Raw genomic sequence first — 20154 nt, forward strand, 5'->3', positions numbered from 1 at the left:
TTTAGTGCAGCAAAGATTAACGGGTTGCATCTTTCTAGGTTATTGTGCCGCACAGTCCACATCAGCAGATCTCGAGCCAGAGCTTCTGCCTCGGCAGTTTTGTTTTGCAAGTCGTATGATAACATTTCCGCGATGCTTAGTGTTTGTCTTAGCGAACTCTCTGGATTAACAGGAAAATGACGTTGGTGCATTTCATTCAACGAAACAGCGAACCTCAACAGGTCACTCTTTAGATTAATGACGTCATCCTCCAGGAGGAAAATCGCTTGCATATCTACTTCTATAACTATATTGCTTGCTGTAATGAAAACGTCTTCTGTTCTTTCTACAATGGTGTCATGTGTAAAATCTATATTTTTTGTTTTAGCGCTCTTCCCACACGATAAAGATGTCTGAACGAACAGTATCACTAATAACAATAAAAGCTTCATTTTGGAAACCTGCAATGAGTAAAATATATGTAATTACTCATGTTTAAGAAAATTTTTTACATACAAATACTCTATATAGTATATATATATATATATATATATATATATATATATATATATATATATACTATATATATATATATAAGTTATTATACAAGTTTCATAGGTACAAAAATTTCCCTCACTTCCTTCTACCCTTCTTTTAATTTCTTATGTGGGCCAATGGTACGATTCTCTTATCAGTGGGTTGGGATACGTTTTGAACTCTAAATCTATTGGCCGTTAATATTTCTAAAATGTTAAACGGGCCTTCAAACTTAGGTGTCAGTTTGTAATTGAGTCCTTTGCGTACATATACTTGCATGTATACCTTATCATCCACGGTATATGTTTTAGTTGGCTTAGCTATTTTATCATGATTCCTTTTCATTATGATTTGTGATTCTTCTAGATTCTTACGAAGTATATTATATTAACTTATGCTTGCATCCATAACATCCTTTAGAGGATTTGATAAATTGGTTGTAGGCGTTAATACATGGAAAGGCGTTCCTGCTGGGGTACCGTACAGTGCCTCGGGCGGCGACATTTTAATAGATACATGATATGAGTGATTAAGAGTGCTTAGTACCGCAGGTATGGTAATATCCCAGTTGGGGTCCAATCCCCCTAGTGTAACTCTTAATATGTTTAAAACCTTACGATTTGCTCTTTCCACCAGCCCGTTAGACTCTGAGTGGTAGATCATGGTATTGATTTTCTTTATGCAAAGGAATTCACACAATGAATTAAGGAAATGATTATTGAATTCTCCACCCGAGTCCGAGATTATCATGTGTGGAATTCCATGTTTACAAATGTAGCACTCGTAAAACTTCCTAGCGCATTCGATCGCGGTTTTAGCTTTAAGCGCTATCAGTTCTGTATACCGAGTCAAGGCATCTATGATTACTAAGAGGTGCTTATTTCCTCTGGCTGACTCGTAAAACCCTGTTAATAAATCTAAGTGTACTCTTTCAAAGGGCTGATTGGGCACGGGATAAGCCCCTAGGCTGACAGGTGCCTTCGTGTGCCCTTTGTTTTCCTGACAAGTGCGACAATTAGCTATGTGCTTTTTTATATCTGTAAACATCGTATGCCAATAAAATAATGATTTGGCTTTCTGTGACATGATGGAGAACCCCGGGTGGCCATGCAATGGATTTGCAAGCAACCAATTTAAGACAGTGGGTATAAGTGAGATTGGTACCACTACCTGGTCGTTAGTCACCTGTGGTGTGTTGCGGGTTTTCCTTGTCACGGATCTACACAGAATATTATCTTGGATTATATATTCCTTTTCCTTAGGATTTCCGTTCAAAGCATTTATGATTTTTTCTAATTGCTGATCTTTTCTTTGTTCAGTCTGTATTAATTCAGCGCTCCAGCCCAGATCTTCCGGTTCAGATACAGTTTTAACAATAGGCATGGATGTTGATATATCTATTAATTCAGCTAATGGCTCCGTACAAGATGACGCGGGGTTGCGTGATAATGCGTCCGCAATGATATTTGCTTTCCCAGGTAAATACCCAATCCTCGCGCCAAAGTCTTGGATGATCATATGCCACCGAGTTCGTTTGGGGCTGTGACTAAAGCCTTTAAAGAAGTCGGTTAGGGGCTTATGATCAGTGAGAACCTTGACGGGATAACCGTATATTATGAACTTAAAATGCACTAGTGAATTAACAATAGCGAGCCCTTCCTTGTCTATTACGGCATATTTACTTTCAGAAGGTCTATAGGGAAAAACTGTTTGTCATATTGCTGAAGCAATACCCCACCTACTCCTAGGTCTGAGGCGTCTGTTGCAATAAAGAATTCCTTACCGTAGTCAGGAAATTTTAATAAAGGAGAACTACACAGTTCATCTTTCAAGGTATCAAACACCTGTTGATGTTTCTTAGACCATATGAAATCTACGCCCTTCTTCGTAAGATCAGTTAGGGGAGCGGCTATTATTGAGTAGTTGCGTATAAAACGCCTGGAATACCCACTACACCCCAGAAATTGCTGTATTCCCTTGACGTTAGTAGGTATCAGAAAGTTACGGATAGCCGACACCTTATCGTGGACTACTTTAAGACCTTGACTAGACACCGTAAAACCTAAATAAACTAGTTCTGTTTTGAAAAATTCACACTTACTTATCTTTACCCTTAAATTATGCTGTCTTAGTCTCTGTAGCACTAGCTCCAGTTTACGTAGATGTTCTTCTAAGGTATTAGAAAAGATTACAAGGTCGTCCATATAGGCATGTAGGATATCCCCTAACAAGTCTCCAAACACGATGTTGATCATTCTAGTAAAAGTTATGGGAGCACAACGTAAACCAAAAGGCATACGCAAAAATTCATAATGTCCCCTGGCTGTGCTGAAGGCAATGTATGGGATACTCTCTTCTTCTAATGGTATCTGGTCAAAGCCTTTAAGTAAGTCCAAACTGGTAAAATATTTGTTCTGACCTAGCAAGGATAAAATATCGTCAGTACATGGCGCTGGGAATCGATCAGGGATCGTTTCCTCATTTAAGCGACGGAAGTCTATGCAGATACGCCAAGTTCGATCTATTTTCGGTACGACTATTAACGGAAAATTATAAGGGCTGTTCGATTTCCTAATGACTCCTTCTTCTAGCATTTTACCTACTTCATCATTTATCTCATTCTGGAATTTCATAGGGAGTCTGTACGAAGGTACATAGATAACTTTCTGCTTGTCTTTTAACCTTATTTGGTGTTCTATGACATCCGTTTTTCCTAAGGATCCCTCAATAGTGGAGAAAACATCATGATATTCAGTTAAAAGATCAAGAAATTTCTACTGAATTTCCTCTTCTTGAATGTCTTTATTGATTTTAAGTTTAATAGATTGCAAAAGGGATTCATCCGCAACTGATTGAGCGTGATTGATCTCAGCAACGGTAAGAATGCGATGTTTATAAACTTCCACATCCAAGATATATTGATTTTTGTGAATTACTAAAGTGGTATTCAAATGATTACAGACTTCAATGTTACATTGTTGTTGTGAGCCGACTGTATATATGGCTTGTGTGACGGACAATCCGTTAGTTTTCAGAGTGTCGGAAAGGATTAACATTTCAGATCCCGGCAAAGTTTTCTTTACTCGCACTAATATATTCGAAGTTACGTTCGGCTACATAGTTTGCATGCAAGCTGATATTACGGGTGAGCGAGAATTCTGTTGGGTCGCATGTATTATTTCTTTATTCATGAGACAAGTGATTGGTTCTTCAACGTACGTTACTGTTTTATTTGTTGTCTCCTTTTTATCCAAAACTGACTTTAAGTTGTTAGAAGACTTATAGAATTTTCCTTTGATATACACGCCGTGTTTGGCAAGGGCTAAGGTAATGTTTTGAGTGCCCATAGACGGGTATCCTATAAATACAGCTGGATACATATCAATGTTTTGTACAACGATAAAGGTATTGGTAAACGTGCGCTTACCGACTTTGTACTGAATATGAGTTACTCCTACCACATTTAATTCATTATTTCCTATACCCGAGAGCCTTACTCCGGACTTCTCTATAGGGAAGTTCGAAAATAACAAGTGGTGAGTCCGCAAATCCATGATATTACGTGGACTTACCAGAATAAAAAAAATAAGGTGAAGGATCGGTGCTCTAAATTTACTGCGTGTAATGTGGGGCGCAATTCATCTTGGCTTATTATTGTGTGAATTTGTTGCAAATCTACGGGAACCTGCACTGATTTTTTGGATTGTCTCACAATAATCTGGTAAATGATTAAATGGATTATTTGATACAAAAGATGTTGATATGAATGACCCAACATCATCCTCTCCCCCATTGGAGTTGACTACGTTTTATTTGCTTTGCTTTGCACATTCGGAAAATTCGTCTGACCTTGCGAGTTTTGGCTAGACGGCCCGGGAACAGAGTTACTTGAAGCACGATTTGTTTGTTTCTGATGTTGAACAGCATTGCTGTTCGCCTGCTTCTTTTTATAGTACTGAGGATACTTCTTCTTGTTTTCATTAGCAACAGTTTGCGTGTTTCTAGGATTCTGCTGTTGATTACGCGAGAAGCATCGATTATATGAATGAGTGGAACTGTTATGTAACCCACGTGGAGTTATGTAAGTTATCTTGATATTCATTTAGCCGGTCGGCAATTACTGCCGCCCGTTCTACAACATTAAGCTGAGTCATAGAGGCTTGATTAAGGATGTTCCTTAAAGCCAAAACTACGTCTAAGGCTTCTTCACCGCCATATATAGCACGTAGCCTAACTTTGAAATCGTCCCATGTAACCGCCTCTTGGAAAGAGACTCCTCTAAGATATGCGCTTGCTTCTCCTTTAGCAAAGTCTATGAAGCTTTTAGCTTCCTGTAATTGTACAGATGGGTCTGTGATGCATTTTGCGTTTAAATGAGCATCTACTGATGAGATCCATGACTCGACATTTTGAGGCAGGAACCCATTGACCCGACCTTGAAAAGGTACTATAGCTGACCTTGCACTCACTAGAGTAACCACAGGATTGGGGTTACCAGGTGCGGAAGAGCCAGCCACAGTGGTTGCCATGTTAACTTTTACTTTTTTCTTATCACTACGATTCCTTGCGATCCTATCAAAGTATCTATATGAGTACACACGTCCACTGCGTAAACGCATATGCAATATAAAATAAAGATGTGTCGCAGATTATAATAAAGTCCCCCAAAATGATAATATTAAAGACAGATAATATGATAAAGATATTTCCGGAGAACTTCTGGAAGAAAAAGGGATTAGCAACAAAGAGAAAAAAAAATTCTGCAGGCGAGAATTCGTAGTTGAAGATAGATTCCTGTAATGAAGGAAGATGAAGATTACGTCTAACTCACCCCAGGAATAATGGACGATCGACTCGTGATGTAAAACACGTCACTGAGAAAACCTGAATGGATAAAGGATGTACTTAGCTTTGGTATATTAGCGGAAAGACTGTTGTGTTTCGATGACGTCACAGCCTCTCTCTCTCTTGCGTTGCAAAAAACTGTTGTTGTCGTGATGACGTCACAGCCTCTCTCTCTCCCTTGTTGCTCCACGCTTGACCCAATCTCTTCGCCTTGGCTTCTGGTCGTGCATTGTTTATTTGATGAATGTTTCACTTCCCATTGAAGATCCGATGCTGCAATCACGTCCGGTTTGATTCTTGAAGATATGTGATGAAAGTCGTTTACTAAACGTTGAATTGGATGCTTGAATTCGTCTCGATGAAGGACGTTTCTTCGTATTCGTAGGATGTTTACAGTTGCTTGTTGATTGAAGAACCTGTTTCCTTAGTTTATTTCTGATTTATAGCTATTTTCGATGATTCCATTGCTTCGGTAGACGTAGATACTTCTTTGTAACTGTAGATTTAGGGCTGCTACTATTTCTTGCTAAAGGCTGCTACCGTTTCTTACTGTCCGCTGTCCACCTCTTACAATGGTATAGGACTGCGGCAGTTTGTATGTCTTTTCTTACGACTGTTATACGTAAGCATTGTGGTTCTTTTTCCCCTTCTCGTCTGAGTGATATCTAGTAGATTTTGGTTCTTCTTTGGAATAAGGGAGATGACTCAAACGGACTGAGTTAACTTATTAACAACTTTATTTCTTAGCTCCATCACTGGAGTATAGGAGGGTTTGGTCGGATGACCGCTCAGTTGAGAAATGTAAGTTGAACTGAAATATAGGAGGATCGCGTCGATAGCGTAACACTAGCTATCTCAGCGTTTTACATAATAACAAGAATAAAATGAACACGTAGCCATACGGCTCGGAAGTCATGTGTTTCCGCTACAGGTGAATAGGTCAACCGCTTCCCATGGAAGGTGTTGTGACCTGTTTACAAGACACACTAAATGTTTGTTCATGCAAATGCAAACCAGGCTACTGCAAGCATTGCATAGCATGGTCTAGTTTCACGTCCTGTTATGGCGCTGCGGTTACACTCCTAATTCGCCAATGACCCCTTGGGTCATGGGTTTTATTTACAGATATGGAATTTGTTTACAAAATGTAATATATTACATATGTGTCTTAAACAAAAATAGTTAACTGAGGTTGAGATCTGGTACGATTATGTCATACCTTTGACATGGAGGCATTTGAATTTGTAATTAATGATGGAGCATTCACACATACACACGGGGTGGGGGGGTGGGGAGAGAATTTTGAATCGATGATGGAGCACATCCGTTCATGTTCTCTTTCTTCCATCTTACTTTCCATCCCGTCTTCTAACAATTTGTTTCACAGTGCAACTGCTTTTGAGGTTTTCCTCCTGTTACACCTTTCAAACCTTTTCACTGCCAATATCCGTTTCAGCACTGAATGGCCTTAGTTGCTCCAGTGCTTGGCATGATGCCAAAAATCTATATAAATCAAATCAAAACAAGTCAAGTTCCTTGAAGCATAATTCGGCCTCTGAATTTCCATCGCCCTCTCAAACCCACGGTCTAGACCATGCTCAAAACAACCACCTCCGGTCCACCACCGACTACGCGTCCATTCCTCCTCTCTTAGTCGCTAACAATCCGACCGTGAAACGAATAGAACTGAACGCCTCCGGCTTTCACCGGCAGCATGCGACTTGTAATCCAGTATAGTACCTGGACACGGGCGGTGATAAACCTAGTGGACAGGGACAATTGAAATCTGGAATTGGGCAGCGCTGGAACCGAAGAGTCTGGGCTTGGCGATGCCGTTTTTTCTTCACGACATTGGCTTTTAGCTGTGTTACCATAAGTAGTTCTGATTTGTTTACGTTATTTATGATTTAATGGTTAGAATGAGGAAAATTCAATGGTTAGAATGCGTATTTTCCAATGTAGAATTATTTTCCGTGACGTAAAAAGAAACTATACGTCACTAGCTTGACATAAATTATTTTTGACGAAGAAAAATAAAGGCTTTCAATAAAATTCACTTCTATAAATAAGCAGGATATGTTTTATAACTTTATTATCATAACAAAACATATAAAGGCAAAGTGAAGAATTTTATTCCACAGTGCTGTGCCCTGTGGTCGGAAAACCATGAAGGGTTGCCAGATGTCACCAGAAAGCCACACTAGTAGACGAAATTCCTCAAAACGGCAACCCTGTACTAAGCTTTGAATGGAGACCGGAAGAGTAGGGATATATGCGGAGATAATGATTTTCCGTAACTGTGTTAATTACTGTGTTAATTATGACGTTTTAAATAAACCTTAGCAAAAACGAGATGAAATTCAGACGCCATGCCATGAGCAAGCAACGACATCAATGCAGAATAGAAGATGATTCTTGGCAGAGGACCCTTGGGTCGTCATGGACTGCAAACCACGATCCGGTGCGATACGGTAATGAATAGACGAGTATAGCAACCTCGTAAGCCAGCAGTGCTGTCACTGCACCTCACGTGGTGCATTGTAGGCGTTAACTTAAGGGTCTGGCAGCGTCCTTTCGACCCCTATAGCTGCGACCTCTCTCATTCCATTTACTGTACCTCCGTTCAAATTCTCTTTCCTCCATCTACTTTCCACTCCCTCTAACAATTGTTTCATAGTGCAACTGCTTTGAGGTTTACCTCCTGTAGCACCTTTCAAACCTTCTGACATGTTCGAGCGCTGAGTAACCTCATAGGTCCCAGTGTTTGGCTTAAGTTCTAAATCGCATTCTCTGCTCTATTCAACAAGTCATTTCCTAACATCGCGGGGATATTCCTCCTTCTTCCCTTTGCACGACCTCGGAGAGGGAGGAAAAGTTACGACCGCCTGCCTCGGGGGGCGGCCATCTTACTTCCCTCGAGAGGAAGTTTTAATTCGTGGCATAATTAATGGCGAGCGGAGGGCGATGGCGGCTTTGTATCATGATCACTTACTGCTGCATTGTGGGGTCTTTAGCGGTGGGAGGTTGAAACCAACATTCTTTGAAAGCTTGAATTTCAAGTCAGTGGCCCCTTTGGTGGGCTTGTTCCATGTGGATAGGTTTTGTTTAATGAAATAATAATAAGGGGTCCACAATAAAAAGAATGTTAAAAGTTCGCGCATAATTTATAAACACTTAATAAGAGTTTTCGAACCCTTCCCTGGGTTCATCCTCAGTCCAGGGAAGGGTTCAAAAGCTTTCATTAAGTGTTTATAAATTACACACGAACTTTTAACATTCATATTGTTGTGGACCCTTTAGAACATTGTATAAACTCTCGTGATAGAGCATAATTCCCAACAATAATGTTAATGATAATAATCCATGAAAAACAGAGGTAAGATATCAATTATTCCAAACGTCGTACTAGGGCCTCAAGGAATTTTATATGGTGGTGTAACCTTAAATGGCAACGAGAGAGAGAGAGAGAGAGAGAGAGAGAGAGAGAGAGAGAGAGAGAGAGAGAGAGAAATACACAATGCAGGGGACCATCTGATCCTGTTTATTACCCTTGTAATGAAGGATATCAAAGCCTCTCAAGACAGAGACAGAGAGAAAGACAATATCAAAACAAAAAATTCCCTTCAATCTTTGACGTATTTACCTGTCTTCGTCGGGAGCGAGGATACGTCTATTACAGTTTCCAGTTCGGAAACGTATTCTATTATGCAGGGCGGTCCAACCCCATGCCCTTTGGCCAAAAGTGGCCCCGTGTGAATATATGTGATTTAAAATTAAATAATATAATTTAGGACTGCTCCAGACACCTATACTCGTGATCTCGATATGGAATTCATTCCCCACCCCAAAAAAAAGGCCTCTTCAGAACTCCAGCTACAGTCACAAAGCCTTTCGTCCAAGACGTGATGAAGCAGGAACTGGTGCCGGTGGTGACTCAGCGGGAGGACGCCGTCGAGAGTCTGGGACGCCCTTTTTATGAGATCAGCCAGGCTTATCCCGGTGTGGGTTGGGGGGAGGGGGGGGATGTTACCCCGTGAATTTTCGTCGAATAACCCCAGTAGGCTGTTTCTCGCATCGCGGGCTTATCCTGGGTATATTTTAAGTGACGAAGGATGTTAAAACAACCGCGGCAGAAATATACATTCGCCAAACACGACCTATCACAATAAAAATGAAGATTTATGCATAATTATATACGAAAGGATGATGTTAATAAAAGAGAGAGAGACCTTCATCAGTCATTTTAGCTTTTCAAAATATAATGGCGAACCATTTATACAAAAAGGATTCTTCAGCAAATAACGAGCAATTATGAAATATAGAGTTCGTTAAGTTCTGTCAAAGTCGAAAGGATAAGAACTGACTGTCCTGAGAGAGGATCAAAATAAGAGGAAAGATGTACACGTATTGAGTAGAATAGTACAAGTACTAAGTAGTTCGATATACCGTCGACAGAGCGGCGCTGCTTCCGGCCATCTCTAGGCTCTCGGAAAAGGCGGGAATTCATCAGCTGTTTGGTTCGTCTTACATTTACCTTCGCAATAGTGCTTTGTGCACCCTATAATTGCAGGAGTGGGCACGGAAAGCCTTCAAGAGAAAATGGAGTAACATGAAATGTGGAAGATAAGCAGAGCGAGCTGAATTTCATTTAGTGTTAGAACAATGTCTTATCAGCTGCAGATTTCTTCTGTTCACATATATACGTTCAGCATATTTTCATGGCATATAATTACAGCCTTGATTTAGATTTTGATACTAGAACATCATTAACCATATAGATGTTACATCGTATAAAGTAAATAAAAAATAATGCTCATTAAAAAAAAAAACGTAGTTGTGGGTAGGCCTAGGCCTATAGGTTCAGTTGTGTCAACAAGTCTCTACTATGATGCTGAAGGAAACCAGGTGAATTTGGCAGGCATCAAAAAATTCTTTGCAGCATGGCAGCCTGTAGGCTATTGTCTATGACATTATTTAGGTTTTAGAGTTGTGCACACATATGCATGTCATCAGACGTATCTCTGCGAAATTCTAGGACGACACACTTGGTGAGAGTATTTCAGGTCGGTGTAAACAAGCCGTAGAAAACCATTCTATTATTCCATTCTAAGTAAAAGAAATGTATTGTTTGTGTGCGTAACAAATCCTGGTTTCATTTTTGTTTCCATTGCCCTTGGACTGGTAATACTAGGATGAGGTTTAGGTAGCCTAGGTTACACCTATATCGTCAAACCACTCATTTGGTTAGAGAAGCTTTATCATTTAAACTTTATTCTTAAGTGTAACTTAACCACGAATATATAAAGATACTTACTTTACGGTAAGAGTTATCGAACATCAATCTAAAGAAAAAAAAAAAGTAGCCTCCAAGAAAGGTAGCAACGGAAAGGAATTTTGCCCAAGCAAACGCTAGGCCTATGCTTATTAATTCGGCAGGTGGTTATATAGTGTTTTGTCTTTTTAACGAAAATCTCCTTCCAAATAAGTCGAAATTATCTTCTCGTGGCAGTCCTTATTGGACAATTCTCTCTGTGTCGTTCCAAAGTCTTAGAAACAAATGGAAACGACATTGCTAAGCCTTAACATTCGTCGCTGGGTAAAAGCAGTTCGTTGAATTGAATGTGCTTCCACATTCACGGTGATGCTCTTGCTAGCTTGCCATTTAAAATGCTTGGCGGTAGGTACGATCTAGAGGTTATTGTTTGTATTAACATTACTTGTTTGATATTTAGATACCAAATGTGCGGTAATATTAATTTACCTTCCCTCCAGTCATGATCCTGCAGGTACATAGGCTTTTTTTTCCATCGCTACATATAACGGTTCCTTAGTCCCATAACTAATGTTTTATTCCGTCTTCGAAGATATATTGATAATATATATTATATATATATATATATATATATATATATATATATATATATATATACATATATATGTATGTATATATACTGTGTTATTCCATCTACGAAAAGTGTTAATATATTATATATATATATATATATATATATATATATATATATATATATATATAATATATATATATGCTTAAAAAATCACTGTAGATACACATGACTTCATAAATAAGCGAATACCACAGGAAAATAATAGTCAGAAATCCAAGCGCTTTCGTCTTTACTCAGACATTGTCAAGGAGTTAATGAAGTACAATTGGAGATAAAGGTCTCAGGTACAAAACAAGATCAAGAATACCAGATGGTTAATTGTCAAAAGGGTAAAAATTAAAAGAGATAATCCAGGATTATCGGATATCACACGGTCACAAACCTAACCGAAACTACAAAGTATCTTTACAGTCCAAAACATGTAAAAACTGAGTATATTAATTTTGTTGCTTATATTTATCTACAACTTTTTTCATAATGAAAGCATCAAGTTTAAATAAACCAAGACTTAAAGTTAGAACATTTCTATTATTTGACTTGAAACAAGATTCAATGATATTCCTTTTACTGTCATTACATGGGATTAAAGCTCTTGCTGGACTCCAGGGTGAAAATTAAAAGAGATAATCCAGGATTAAAACCTTAAACCTTAAAAACCTTTCATCATAGGGTAATTCTAAAATTACCCTATGATGAAAGGTTTTTAGATATTCCTAGAATTTTAAAGCTATTTAACATAAATGTTATTTTCAGTAATATTAAAATCAAGAGTTTAATAATAAAAAATTCTCCTAAAGATCTTCCAGGCTGCATATATGAAATTTCTTGCAAAAAGTGTGATAAAGTCTATTACGGACAGACCGGTAAATCTCTCACAACGTCTCAAGCAACATCAATATTCTGTGAGAACTGGGCAAATATCGAATGCATTATTCGTTCATATGAGAGATTTAGATCATCCTATTAACTGGAGTCAAGCAAGAGCATTAATCCCATGTAATGACACAGTTAAAAGGAATATCATTGAATCTTGTTTCATCAAGTCAAATAATAGAAATGTTCTAAATTTAAGTCTTGGTTTATTTAAACTTGATGCATTCATTATGAAAAAAGTTGTAGATGAATATAAGCAACACAATTAATCTATTCAGTTTTTACATGTTTTGGACTGTAAAGATACTTTGTATAGTTCAACAGATCTAAACTGAGAGATTGTTTTCGTCTTTGGGTAAAAACCCTGTGCCACATTTACCAGTATCCAGTTTTGAATACCTTACTTTATAACACATGAATCAATAAATCGGTAGTTTAAAGTTTTTAGCATGTTTTGCTGAACTTAAGCGTTCACTTATGGTGATTTTAATTTTATCTGTAAATAAAATGAGAAATCGCATTTATGAACGTGACAACTGTTTCGAAAGACGCTGCCACTTTTCCTGTTACCTTTGACAGATGATATGCAAGTGGGCCAAGCCTATTAAACCATGAAGTTTAAAGGAATTATCTCTTAAGCTACCCTTTGGGTAAGCCCCACCGCCCGGTCTAGCTGAGAACTCTAGCGACAAAAAGAATAACTTCTTGCTTTAGGTTACCGAGAACAATAGTCAGTAGGGAAATTCGTTCATTCCTACAGAAAGCACGCTGTGAAACGGGCAAATGCAGTTAAGCATTCCGAAAACTTGCAAACAGGCGATGCTATAAAGGATAGCTGTTAATAAACGGAGATCTTCTGACGACGAAGATTCTTCGTAATGTACATTTTTTTATATTATTACAATTCCTCTGATAATTATTGTAAACACATTTTTTCTCTCCTAATGATGAGTTTATGTACAACAACCTTATAAAAAGTAAAAATTGTTACACGCATTAGATTTATGAGTTATATCACGGTCCAGACCGTGAGTGAAAAAGGAAATGAAATTTAAGTAAATCATCACTTGATGAATGAAAATGTGGGGGAAACCTAAAATGAAGAGCAATGAAATGCAAAATATTACAAACTTGTTTAGGAAATAGATAGTATGGCAGACGGAAAATTCAAATCATAAAAAAGAATAAATATAAGTAATCTACTGGCATGATTATAAGAAAATGTCATAAGACATACATACTGAATGGCAATTACCGATTTTTATTACTTCTAATGAAAAAGATCAGCATATAAAATATGTAATATAATATGCAAAATTTATGGGTATAAATCATAACAAATATAACAATAAATAGTCTCAAAAGTAATAACCAAATAGAATATTGGATCGAGTGCCCGAATTAGGATTTATACGGTCAGTTTCATTAGGTACTGTCCCAAATATTGCCTCGCTGGGAGATGGCTGAGGACTTAAGAAGGGGACGATTTAAAGGTTAAGAGAGAACTGGCAACAGAGTTTTTCTCAAAGAAGTAAACAATCTATCAGTTTACATCTGTCGGACTATAGTTTCGGTTAGGTTTGTGACCGTGTGATATCCGATAATCCTGGATTATCTTTTTTAATTTTTACCCTTTTGACAATTAACCATCTGGTATTCTTGATCTTGTTTTGTACCTGAGACCTTTATCTCCAATTGTACTTCATTAACTCCTTGACGATGTCTGAGTAAAGACGAAAGCGCTTGGATTTCTGACTATTATTTTCCTGTGGTATTCACTTAAATATATATATATATATATATACTATATATATATATATAAATAGATTATATATATATATATATAATATAACGAAAATCCACGAAGGAAAGAGAAACGATTTATATATATATATATATATATATATATATATATATATATATATATATATATATATATATATATATATATATGTGTGTGTGTGTGTGTGTGTGTGTGTGTGTGTGTGTGACTGTCTTTCTTTCTATGGGTTTGTGAGACAGACAGAGATTAGTACTATAGTTGCTTGAACCGAGCGTACCAAGTGAACTCTTGGAAATGCTCGTCGCGTCACTGCCCCGTCGTCAACAAACGTTGCCATATCTAACATAGGGCGAAACCACCCTGCAAGCAACGATTGCTCTAGCATTATTCTGCATTCCATTGGCTGTAATGTTCTGGCTGAGCGCTTATTTTGCAGAAAACCTCGCCGGTTTTTATTGGAAAATGGCTAAAAAAAAAAAAAAATACGATGAGCCTTTTAAAGCCACAATGGGGGAATGAACGCCTATCTCTTTTTAATGATCGTGCAGCTAAATTTTTTACGTTTTACGGTTTGATTGATGGAGATCAAACTTGGATTTAAGATTGATGCAAATGGGTTTATGAATGGCCAAATGCGAAACCCGATATCCGGCCATACAGATGAATGGATAGGAATTAGCTTTATGCATCAAATACACTTTTACGTTTTGGTTTGCCATACTGTAACATACAGGTTTTTGGCATCCTGCTAAGAGATGGTGGATTTAGAAATAATGAATAAACTATACTCTCATGTTCATTCTCCATTTGCTTCGTTAAGCCAGTGAATGTAAAAGAAATAGCACAGTAGTATTCAAACACCATTCCTGAAGACTCCTCACATAAACTAAGCCAATAAGCTCTTCATTTTAGGCTTTTGCATGCCTCCTCGTCATCAATGACAACTTTTTATGCATTTATAGCGATCTGCTGGTCGCTTACCTCCTTGAACTCGAGCTGTCTCACAATTGACTTTTTCTAACCTAACCTAATCATCTCTGTGGGCAGGAGCAATCAGCTAAAAAGATGTGCAACCCTATGTTACTCATCTCCACATTTATTTTTTTTTCTGAGGAACTTATTCGGTTCTGGCTATTGTTCTGGAATTTTCCAAGCCTCTTGATGATGTCTGGCCCAAATTGAACTCCTGAATAACCGTTTCTCTATTTCCAAACCAGTTGTAGCGTTTCCTTTCTGACCGTCTTGTTGTGTGTGTGTGTTTGTGTGTATATTATATATATATATATATATATATATATATATAATGAAAGGAGCCCATAAAATCATATATATATAGATATATAATATATATATATATATATATATATACATATATGTCTCGACGTGGTTCGGAAGTCACGTAAAGCCGTTGGTCCCGTTGCTGAATAACCACTCGTTCCATGCAGCGTAAAAACACCATACAAACATATGTAATAATTACATATATATATAATTTACAAGATCTGTAAATATAAACCAATGACCTGGGTCATGCATTAGGAGGGTTCTACGTGACCAAAGCAGACCTAGATTACGCTATGCGCTGTCTGCAGTAGCCTGATCTAGCTCAAAGCTTTGTCACATTTTTATGTTTATGATAACTTTGCACAACAACTTCCATGGGAAGCGGTTGACCTGTTAACCTACGCCGGAAACTTGTAACTTCCGAGCCGGCGGACTACGTATGTGGGTTTTTTTTATATGAAATTGCTTGAGATAGCTAATGTTCCGCTATCGACGCGATGCTTTAGAATGGCAGTTCCACGCCAACGATCAAACATATCGGTCGTCCCGACCGAGCTGCATCTCCTAGTATGGAGTTACAGAATAAGTTGTTATCTTGTCAACTTGCCTGTTTGAATCATCTCCTCTAGTCAAGGAAGAACCTCTCTACTAAGATATCCAAGGGAGATGAGAGGAACCAAAAATTACTTACGAATGACAGTCGTAAGGAGAACACAAAAAGTCTATCGCCAAGCGATAAGACTTAGATGTGGTGGCAGCGTATAACGGAAAATATAATTAACAAGACCCATATCAGCCGACCGAAGGTCTACAAGAACTAACTTCCACCTTCACCATCAAACTAAACAGAGGAAACGGGATCTTCAATCAACGCCAACAGTTTATGAAGATGCAACTATGTCCTTCATCGAGAGGAATACAAGCATTTAACACTGACGTTTGAGCAACTGTTTGTCACTTATCTTCGAGAATCTACACCGGACGAGGGCAGCATCGAACATCAACGGAAAGAAGAAAACAAACACAGGGAACATCACCCGATCACGAGCAAGGACGGAGGCTGTGACGTCATCAATCTTGGACTTCCCCGCGCATCGTGCACCGAGAGAAGACCGTGACGTCATCACGACTTCCGACGCGAGACGTAGACAGGAACTGAGACGTCATCCCATGTCAACAATCCTTCGCAATATAATCTGGAGCTAAGTACCATTTTTATCTATTCAGGTCTTTTCCTCAGTGAAGTGTTGTTCATCAAGAGTCGATCGTCCAGTATTCTGGGGGTGAGTTGTTCGCCATATTAATCTTCCTTCATTACAGAACCAATCTTCAACAAATACGAGGTTCTCGCCCGCAGATTAATTTTTTTTTCTTTTCTCGTTGTCATTAACCGTTTCTTGCAGGAATTCTCCGTATAATATTTTATCATATTATCTGTATTTTTGTATCTTTTGGGGATTTTCCTTATATTATAACACACTTATACAGTACATTGCTTATGCGTTTACGTAGTGGTCGAGTGTACTCTTATAGATATTTTGATAGGATTGCAAGGAATAGAAGTGATAAGAAAAAAGTGAAAGCCGAAATGGCAACTACTCCGGCTGGCAACCCCACGTGGTGACTCTCGTTAGCGCGAGGTCAGCGATAGTCCCTTTTCAAGGTCGGGTCAATGGGTTCCTGCCTCAAAATGTTGAGGCATGGATCTCATCTGTAGACGCTCATTTAAATGCAAAAAGCATCACAGACCCAGCAGTACAATTACAGGAGGCCAAGAGCTTCATTGACTTTGCGAAAGGAGACGCAAGTGCGTATCTAAGGGGGGTTTCTTTCCAAGAGGCGCTTACATGGGACGAGTTCAAAATTAGATTACGTGCCGTGTATGGGGGTGAAGAGGCTTTAGATGTAGTATTGGCATTGAGAAATATCCTTAACCAAGCCTCCATGACTCAGCTCAATGTTGTCGAGCGGGCGGCGCTAATTGCCGACCGGCTAAATGAATATCAGGATAGTTTAAGTAACTCCGGGTGGGGTTGCGGGTGCTTAAAATCAAAGTGAAAGATTTTATCCGTTTGATCTACCTTACGTCTATCACTGCAATGTTGCCTGAAGCGTTAGTACGGTGTTTTGATAAAAAATTGCAGCCCGACAGTACGGAATTAGATGTGTATAAACAAATCAAAAAACACATGTCTAAATGTACCGACCTAGATCCTTCACTCATTCAAGTTTTGCAAAAAATGAGAACAAGCCACAACAAGTAAATGTGGTACATAATAATAATCAAGTTGCAGGGATGGTTTGTTATAACTGTAAACGCCCAGGTCACATGATTTCAGACTGTCGGACGCGTTTTTGTTCAATACACAATAGTTCAACTCATTCATATAACCGTTGCTACTCGAGGAATCAACAGCAGAATGCTACAAACGCGCAACCAGTTGCCAGTGCAAATAAAAAGAAGGGTCCTCAGTACTATAAGAAGAAACAACCAAACGGAAATTCTGCACAACAGCAGAAACAAACAAATCGTGCTTCAGGTACCTCTGTTCCTGGGCCGTCTAGCCAGAACTCGCAAGGGCAAGCGAATTTTCAGGGTGTGATAAACAAAACAAATACCACGTAGTTCACTCCAAGTGGGGAGAGGGCGATGTTGGGTCATCAATATCAACATCTTTTGTATCAAATAATCAGTTTAATCATTTATCAGATCATTGTGAGACAATTGATTTTCCTATGAAACACACGGCCGAATCAAAAAAATCTGTGCAGGTTCCCGTAGATTTGCAACAAATTCATGCAATTATTAGTCAAAACGAGTTGCGACCAACCTTACATGCAGTAAATTTGGACCATAAGTCATTCACTTTGTTCTTTGATTCTGGTAGTCCACGTAATATAATGGATTTAAGGACTCATCATTTACTCTTTTCAAATTTCCCTATAGAAAAGTCCCGGAATAAGGCTCTCAGGCATTGGGAATAATGAATTAAATGTTGTGGGCGTAACTCATGTACAGTACAAGGTCGGTAAGCGCACGTTTGCTGATACCTTTGTCGTTGTACAAAACATTAATATGTATCCCGCAGTAATTATCGGATACCCGTCTATGGGCACTCAAAATATTATCTTAGCACCTGCAAAAACACGGCGTGTATATCAAAGGGAAATTCTATAGGTCTTCTAATACCCTAAAATCAGTTTTAGATAATAAAGAGACAGACAGAGTTGTCACTTACATTACGGAACCAATCACCTGTCTCATGAACCAAGAAATAATACAGGCAACCCAACAGAACTCTCGCTCACCCGTAATATCAGCTTGCACGCAAACTCTCGAGCCTAACGTAACTTCAAATATATTAGTGCGTGTAAAGAGAACCTTGCCAGGATCTGAAACATTAATCCTTTCCGAAACTCTGAAAACACACGGATTATCCGTCACACAAGCCGTTTATACAGTCGGCTCACAACAACAATGTAACATCGAAGTCTGTAATCATTTGAATACCACTTTAGTAATCCACAAAAATCAACATATCTTGGATGCCGAAGTTTATAAACATCGCATTCTTACCGTAGCTGAGATAAATCACGCTCAATCAGTCGCGGATGAACCCCTGTTGCAATCTATAAAGAACAAAATCAATAAGGACATTCAAGAAGAAGAAATTCAGCAGAAATTTTTTGAATCTGTTAACTAAATATCATGATGTTTTTTCCACTACGGATGGAACCTTAGGAAAAACGGATGTCATCGAGCATCAAATAAGGCTCAAGGACAAACAGAAAGTAATCTATGTACCTTCGTACCGACTTCCTATGAAATTTCAGAATGAGATAACAGAGGAAGTAGGTAAAATGTTAAAAGAAGGAGTCATTAGGAAATCAAACAGCCCTTATAATTTTCCGTTAATAGTAGTACCGAAAAAAGATCGAACTTGGCGGATATGCGTAGATTTTCGTCGTTTAAATGAAGAAACAATCCCTGACATATTCCCAGTACCATGTACCGATGATATCCTATCTTTACTAGGCCAGAATAAATATTTCACAAGCCTAGACTTACTAAAAGGATTTCATCAGATTCCGTTGGAACAAGAGAGTATCCCATACACTGCCTTCAGCACAGCCAGGGGACATTATGAATTTTTGCGTATGCCTTTTGGTTTACGTTGTGCTCCTATAACTTTTACTCTATGATAAACGTCGTGTTTGGAGACTTGTTGGGAGATATCCTACATGCCTACATGGATGACTTAGTAATCTTTTCCAACACATTAGAAGAACATTTACGTAAATTGGAGTTAGTGTTACAAAGGTTAAGGCAGCAGAATTTAAGGGTAAAGATAAGTAAGTGTGAATTTTTTAAAACAGAACTAGTCTATCTAGGTTTCACGGTTTCTAGTGAAGGTCTTAAAGTCGTCCACGATAAGGTGTCGGCTATCCGTAACTTTCCGATACCTACTAACGTCAAGGGAATACAGCAATTTTTAGGATGCAGCGGATACTATCGCCGCTTCATCCGCAACTACTCAATCATAGCCGCTCCCCTCAACCCAATCTTATAAAAAAGGGCGTAGATTTTCGTATTGTCTGAAATTCATCAACAGGCGTTCGATAAATTGAAGGATGAACTGTGTAGTTCTCCTATCTTGAAATTTCCTGACTTCGGTAAGGAATTTTTCATAGCAACAGACGCCTCAGATCTAGGAGTAGGTGGGGTATTGCTTCAACAATATGATAAACAGTTTTTCCCTATAGCTTTTTATTCACGTAAACTGAGACCTTCCGAAAGTAAATATGCAGTAATAGACAAGGAAGGGCTCGCTATTGTTAATTCACTAGTGCATTTTAAATTCATAATATACGGTTACCCCGTCAAGGTTCTCACTGATCATAAGCCCCTAACCGACTTCTTTAAAGGCTTTAGTCACAGCCCCAAGC

The sequence above is a fragment of the Macrobrachium nipponense genome, chromosome 35, assembly GCF_015104395.2.
Source record: "Macrobrachium nipponense isolate FS-2020 chromosome 35, ASM1510439v2, whole genome shotgun sequence".
Taxonomy (NCBI): Eukaryota; Metazoa; Arthropoda; class Malacostraca; order Decapoda; family Palaemonidae; genus Macrobrachium; species Macrobrachium nipponense.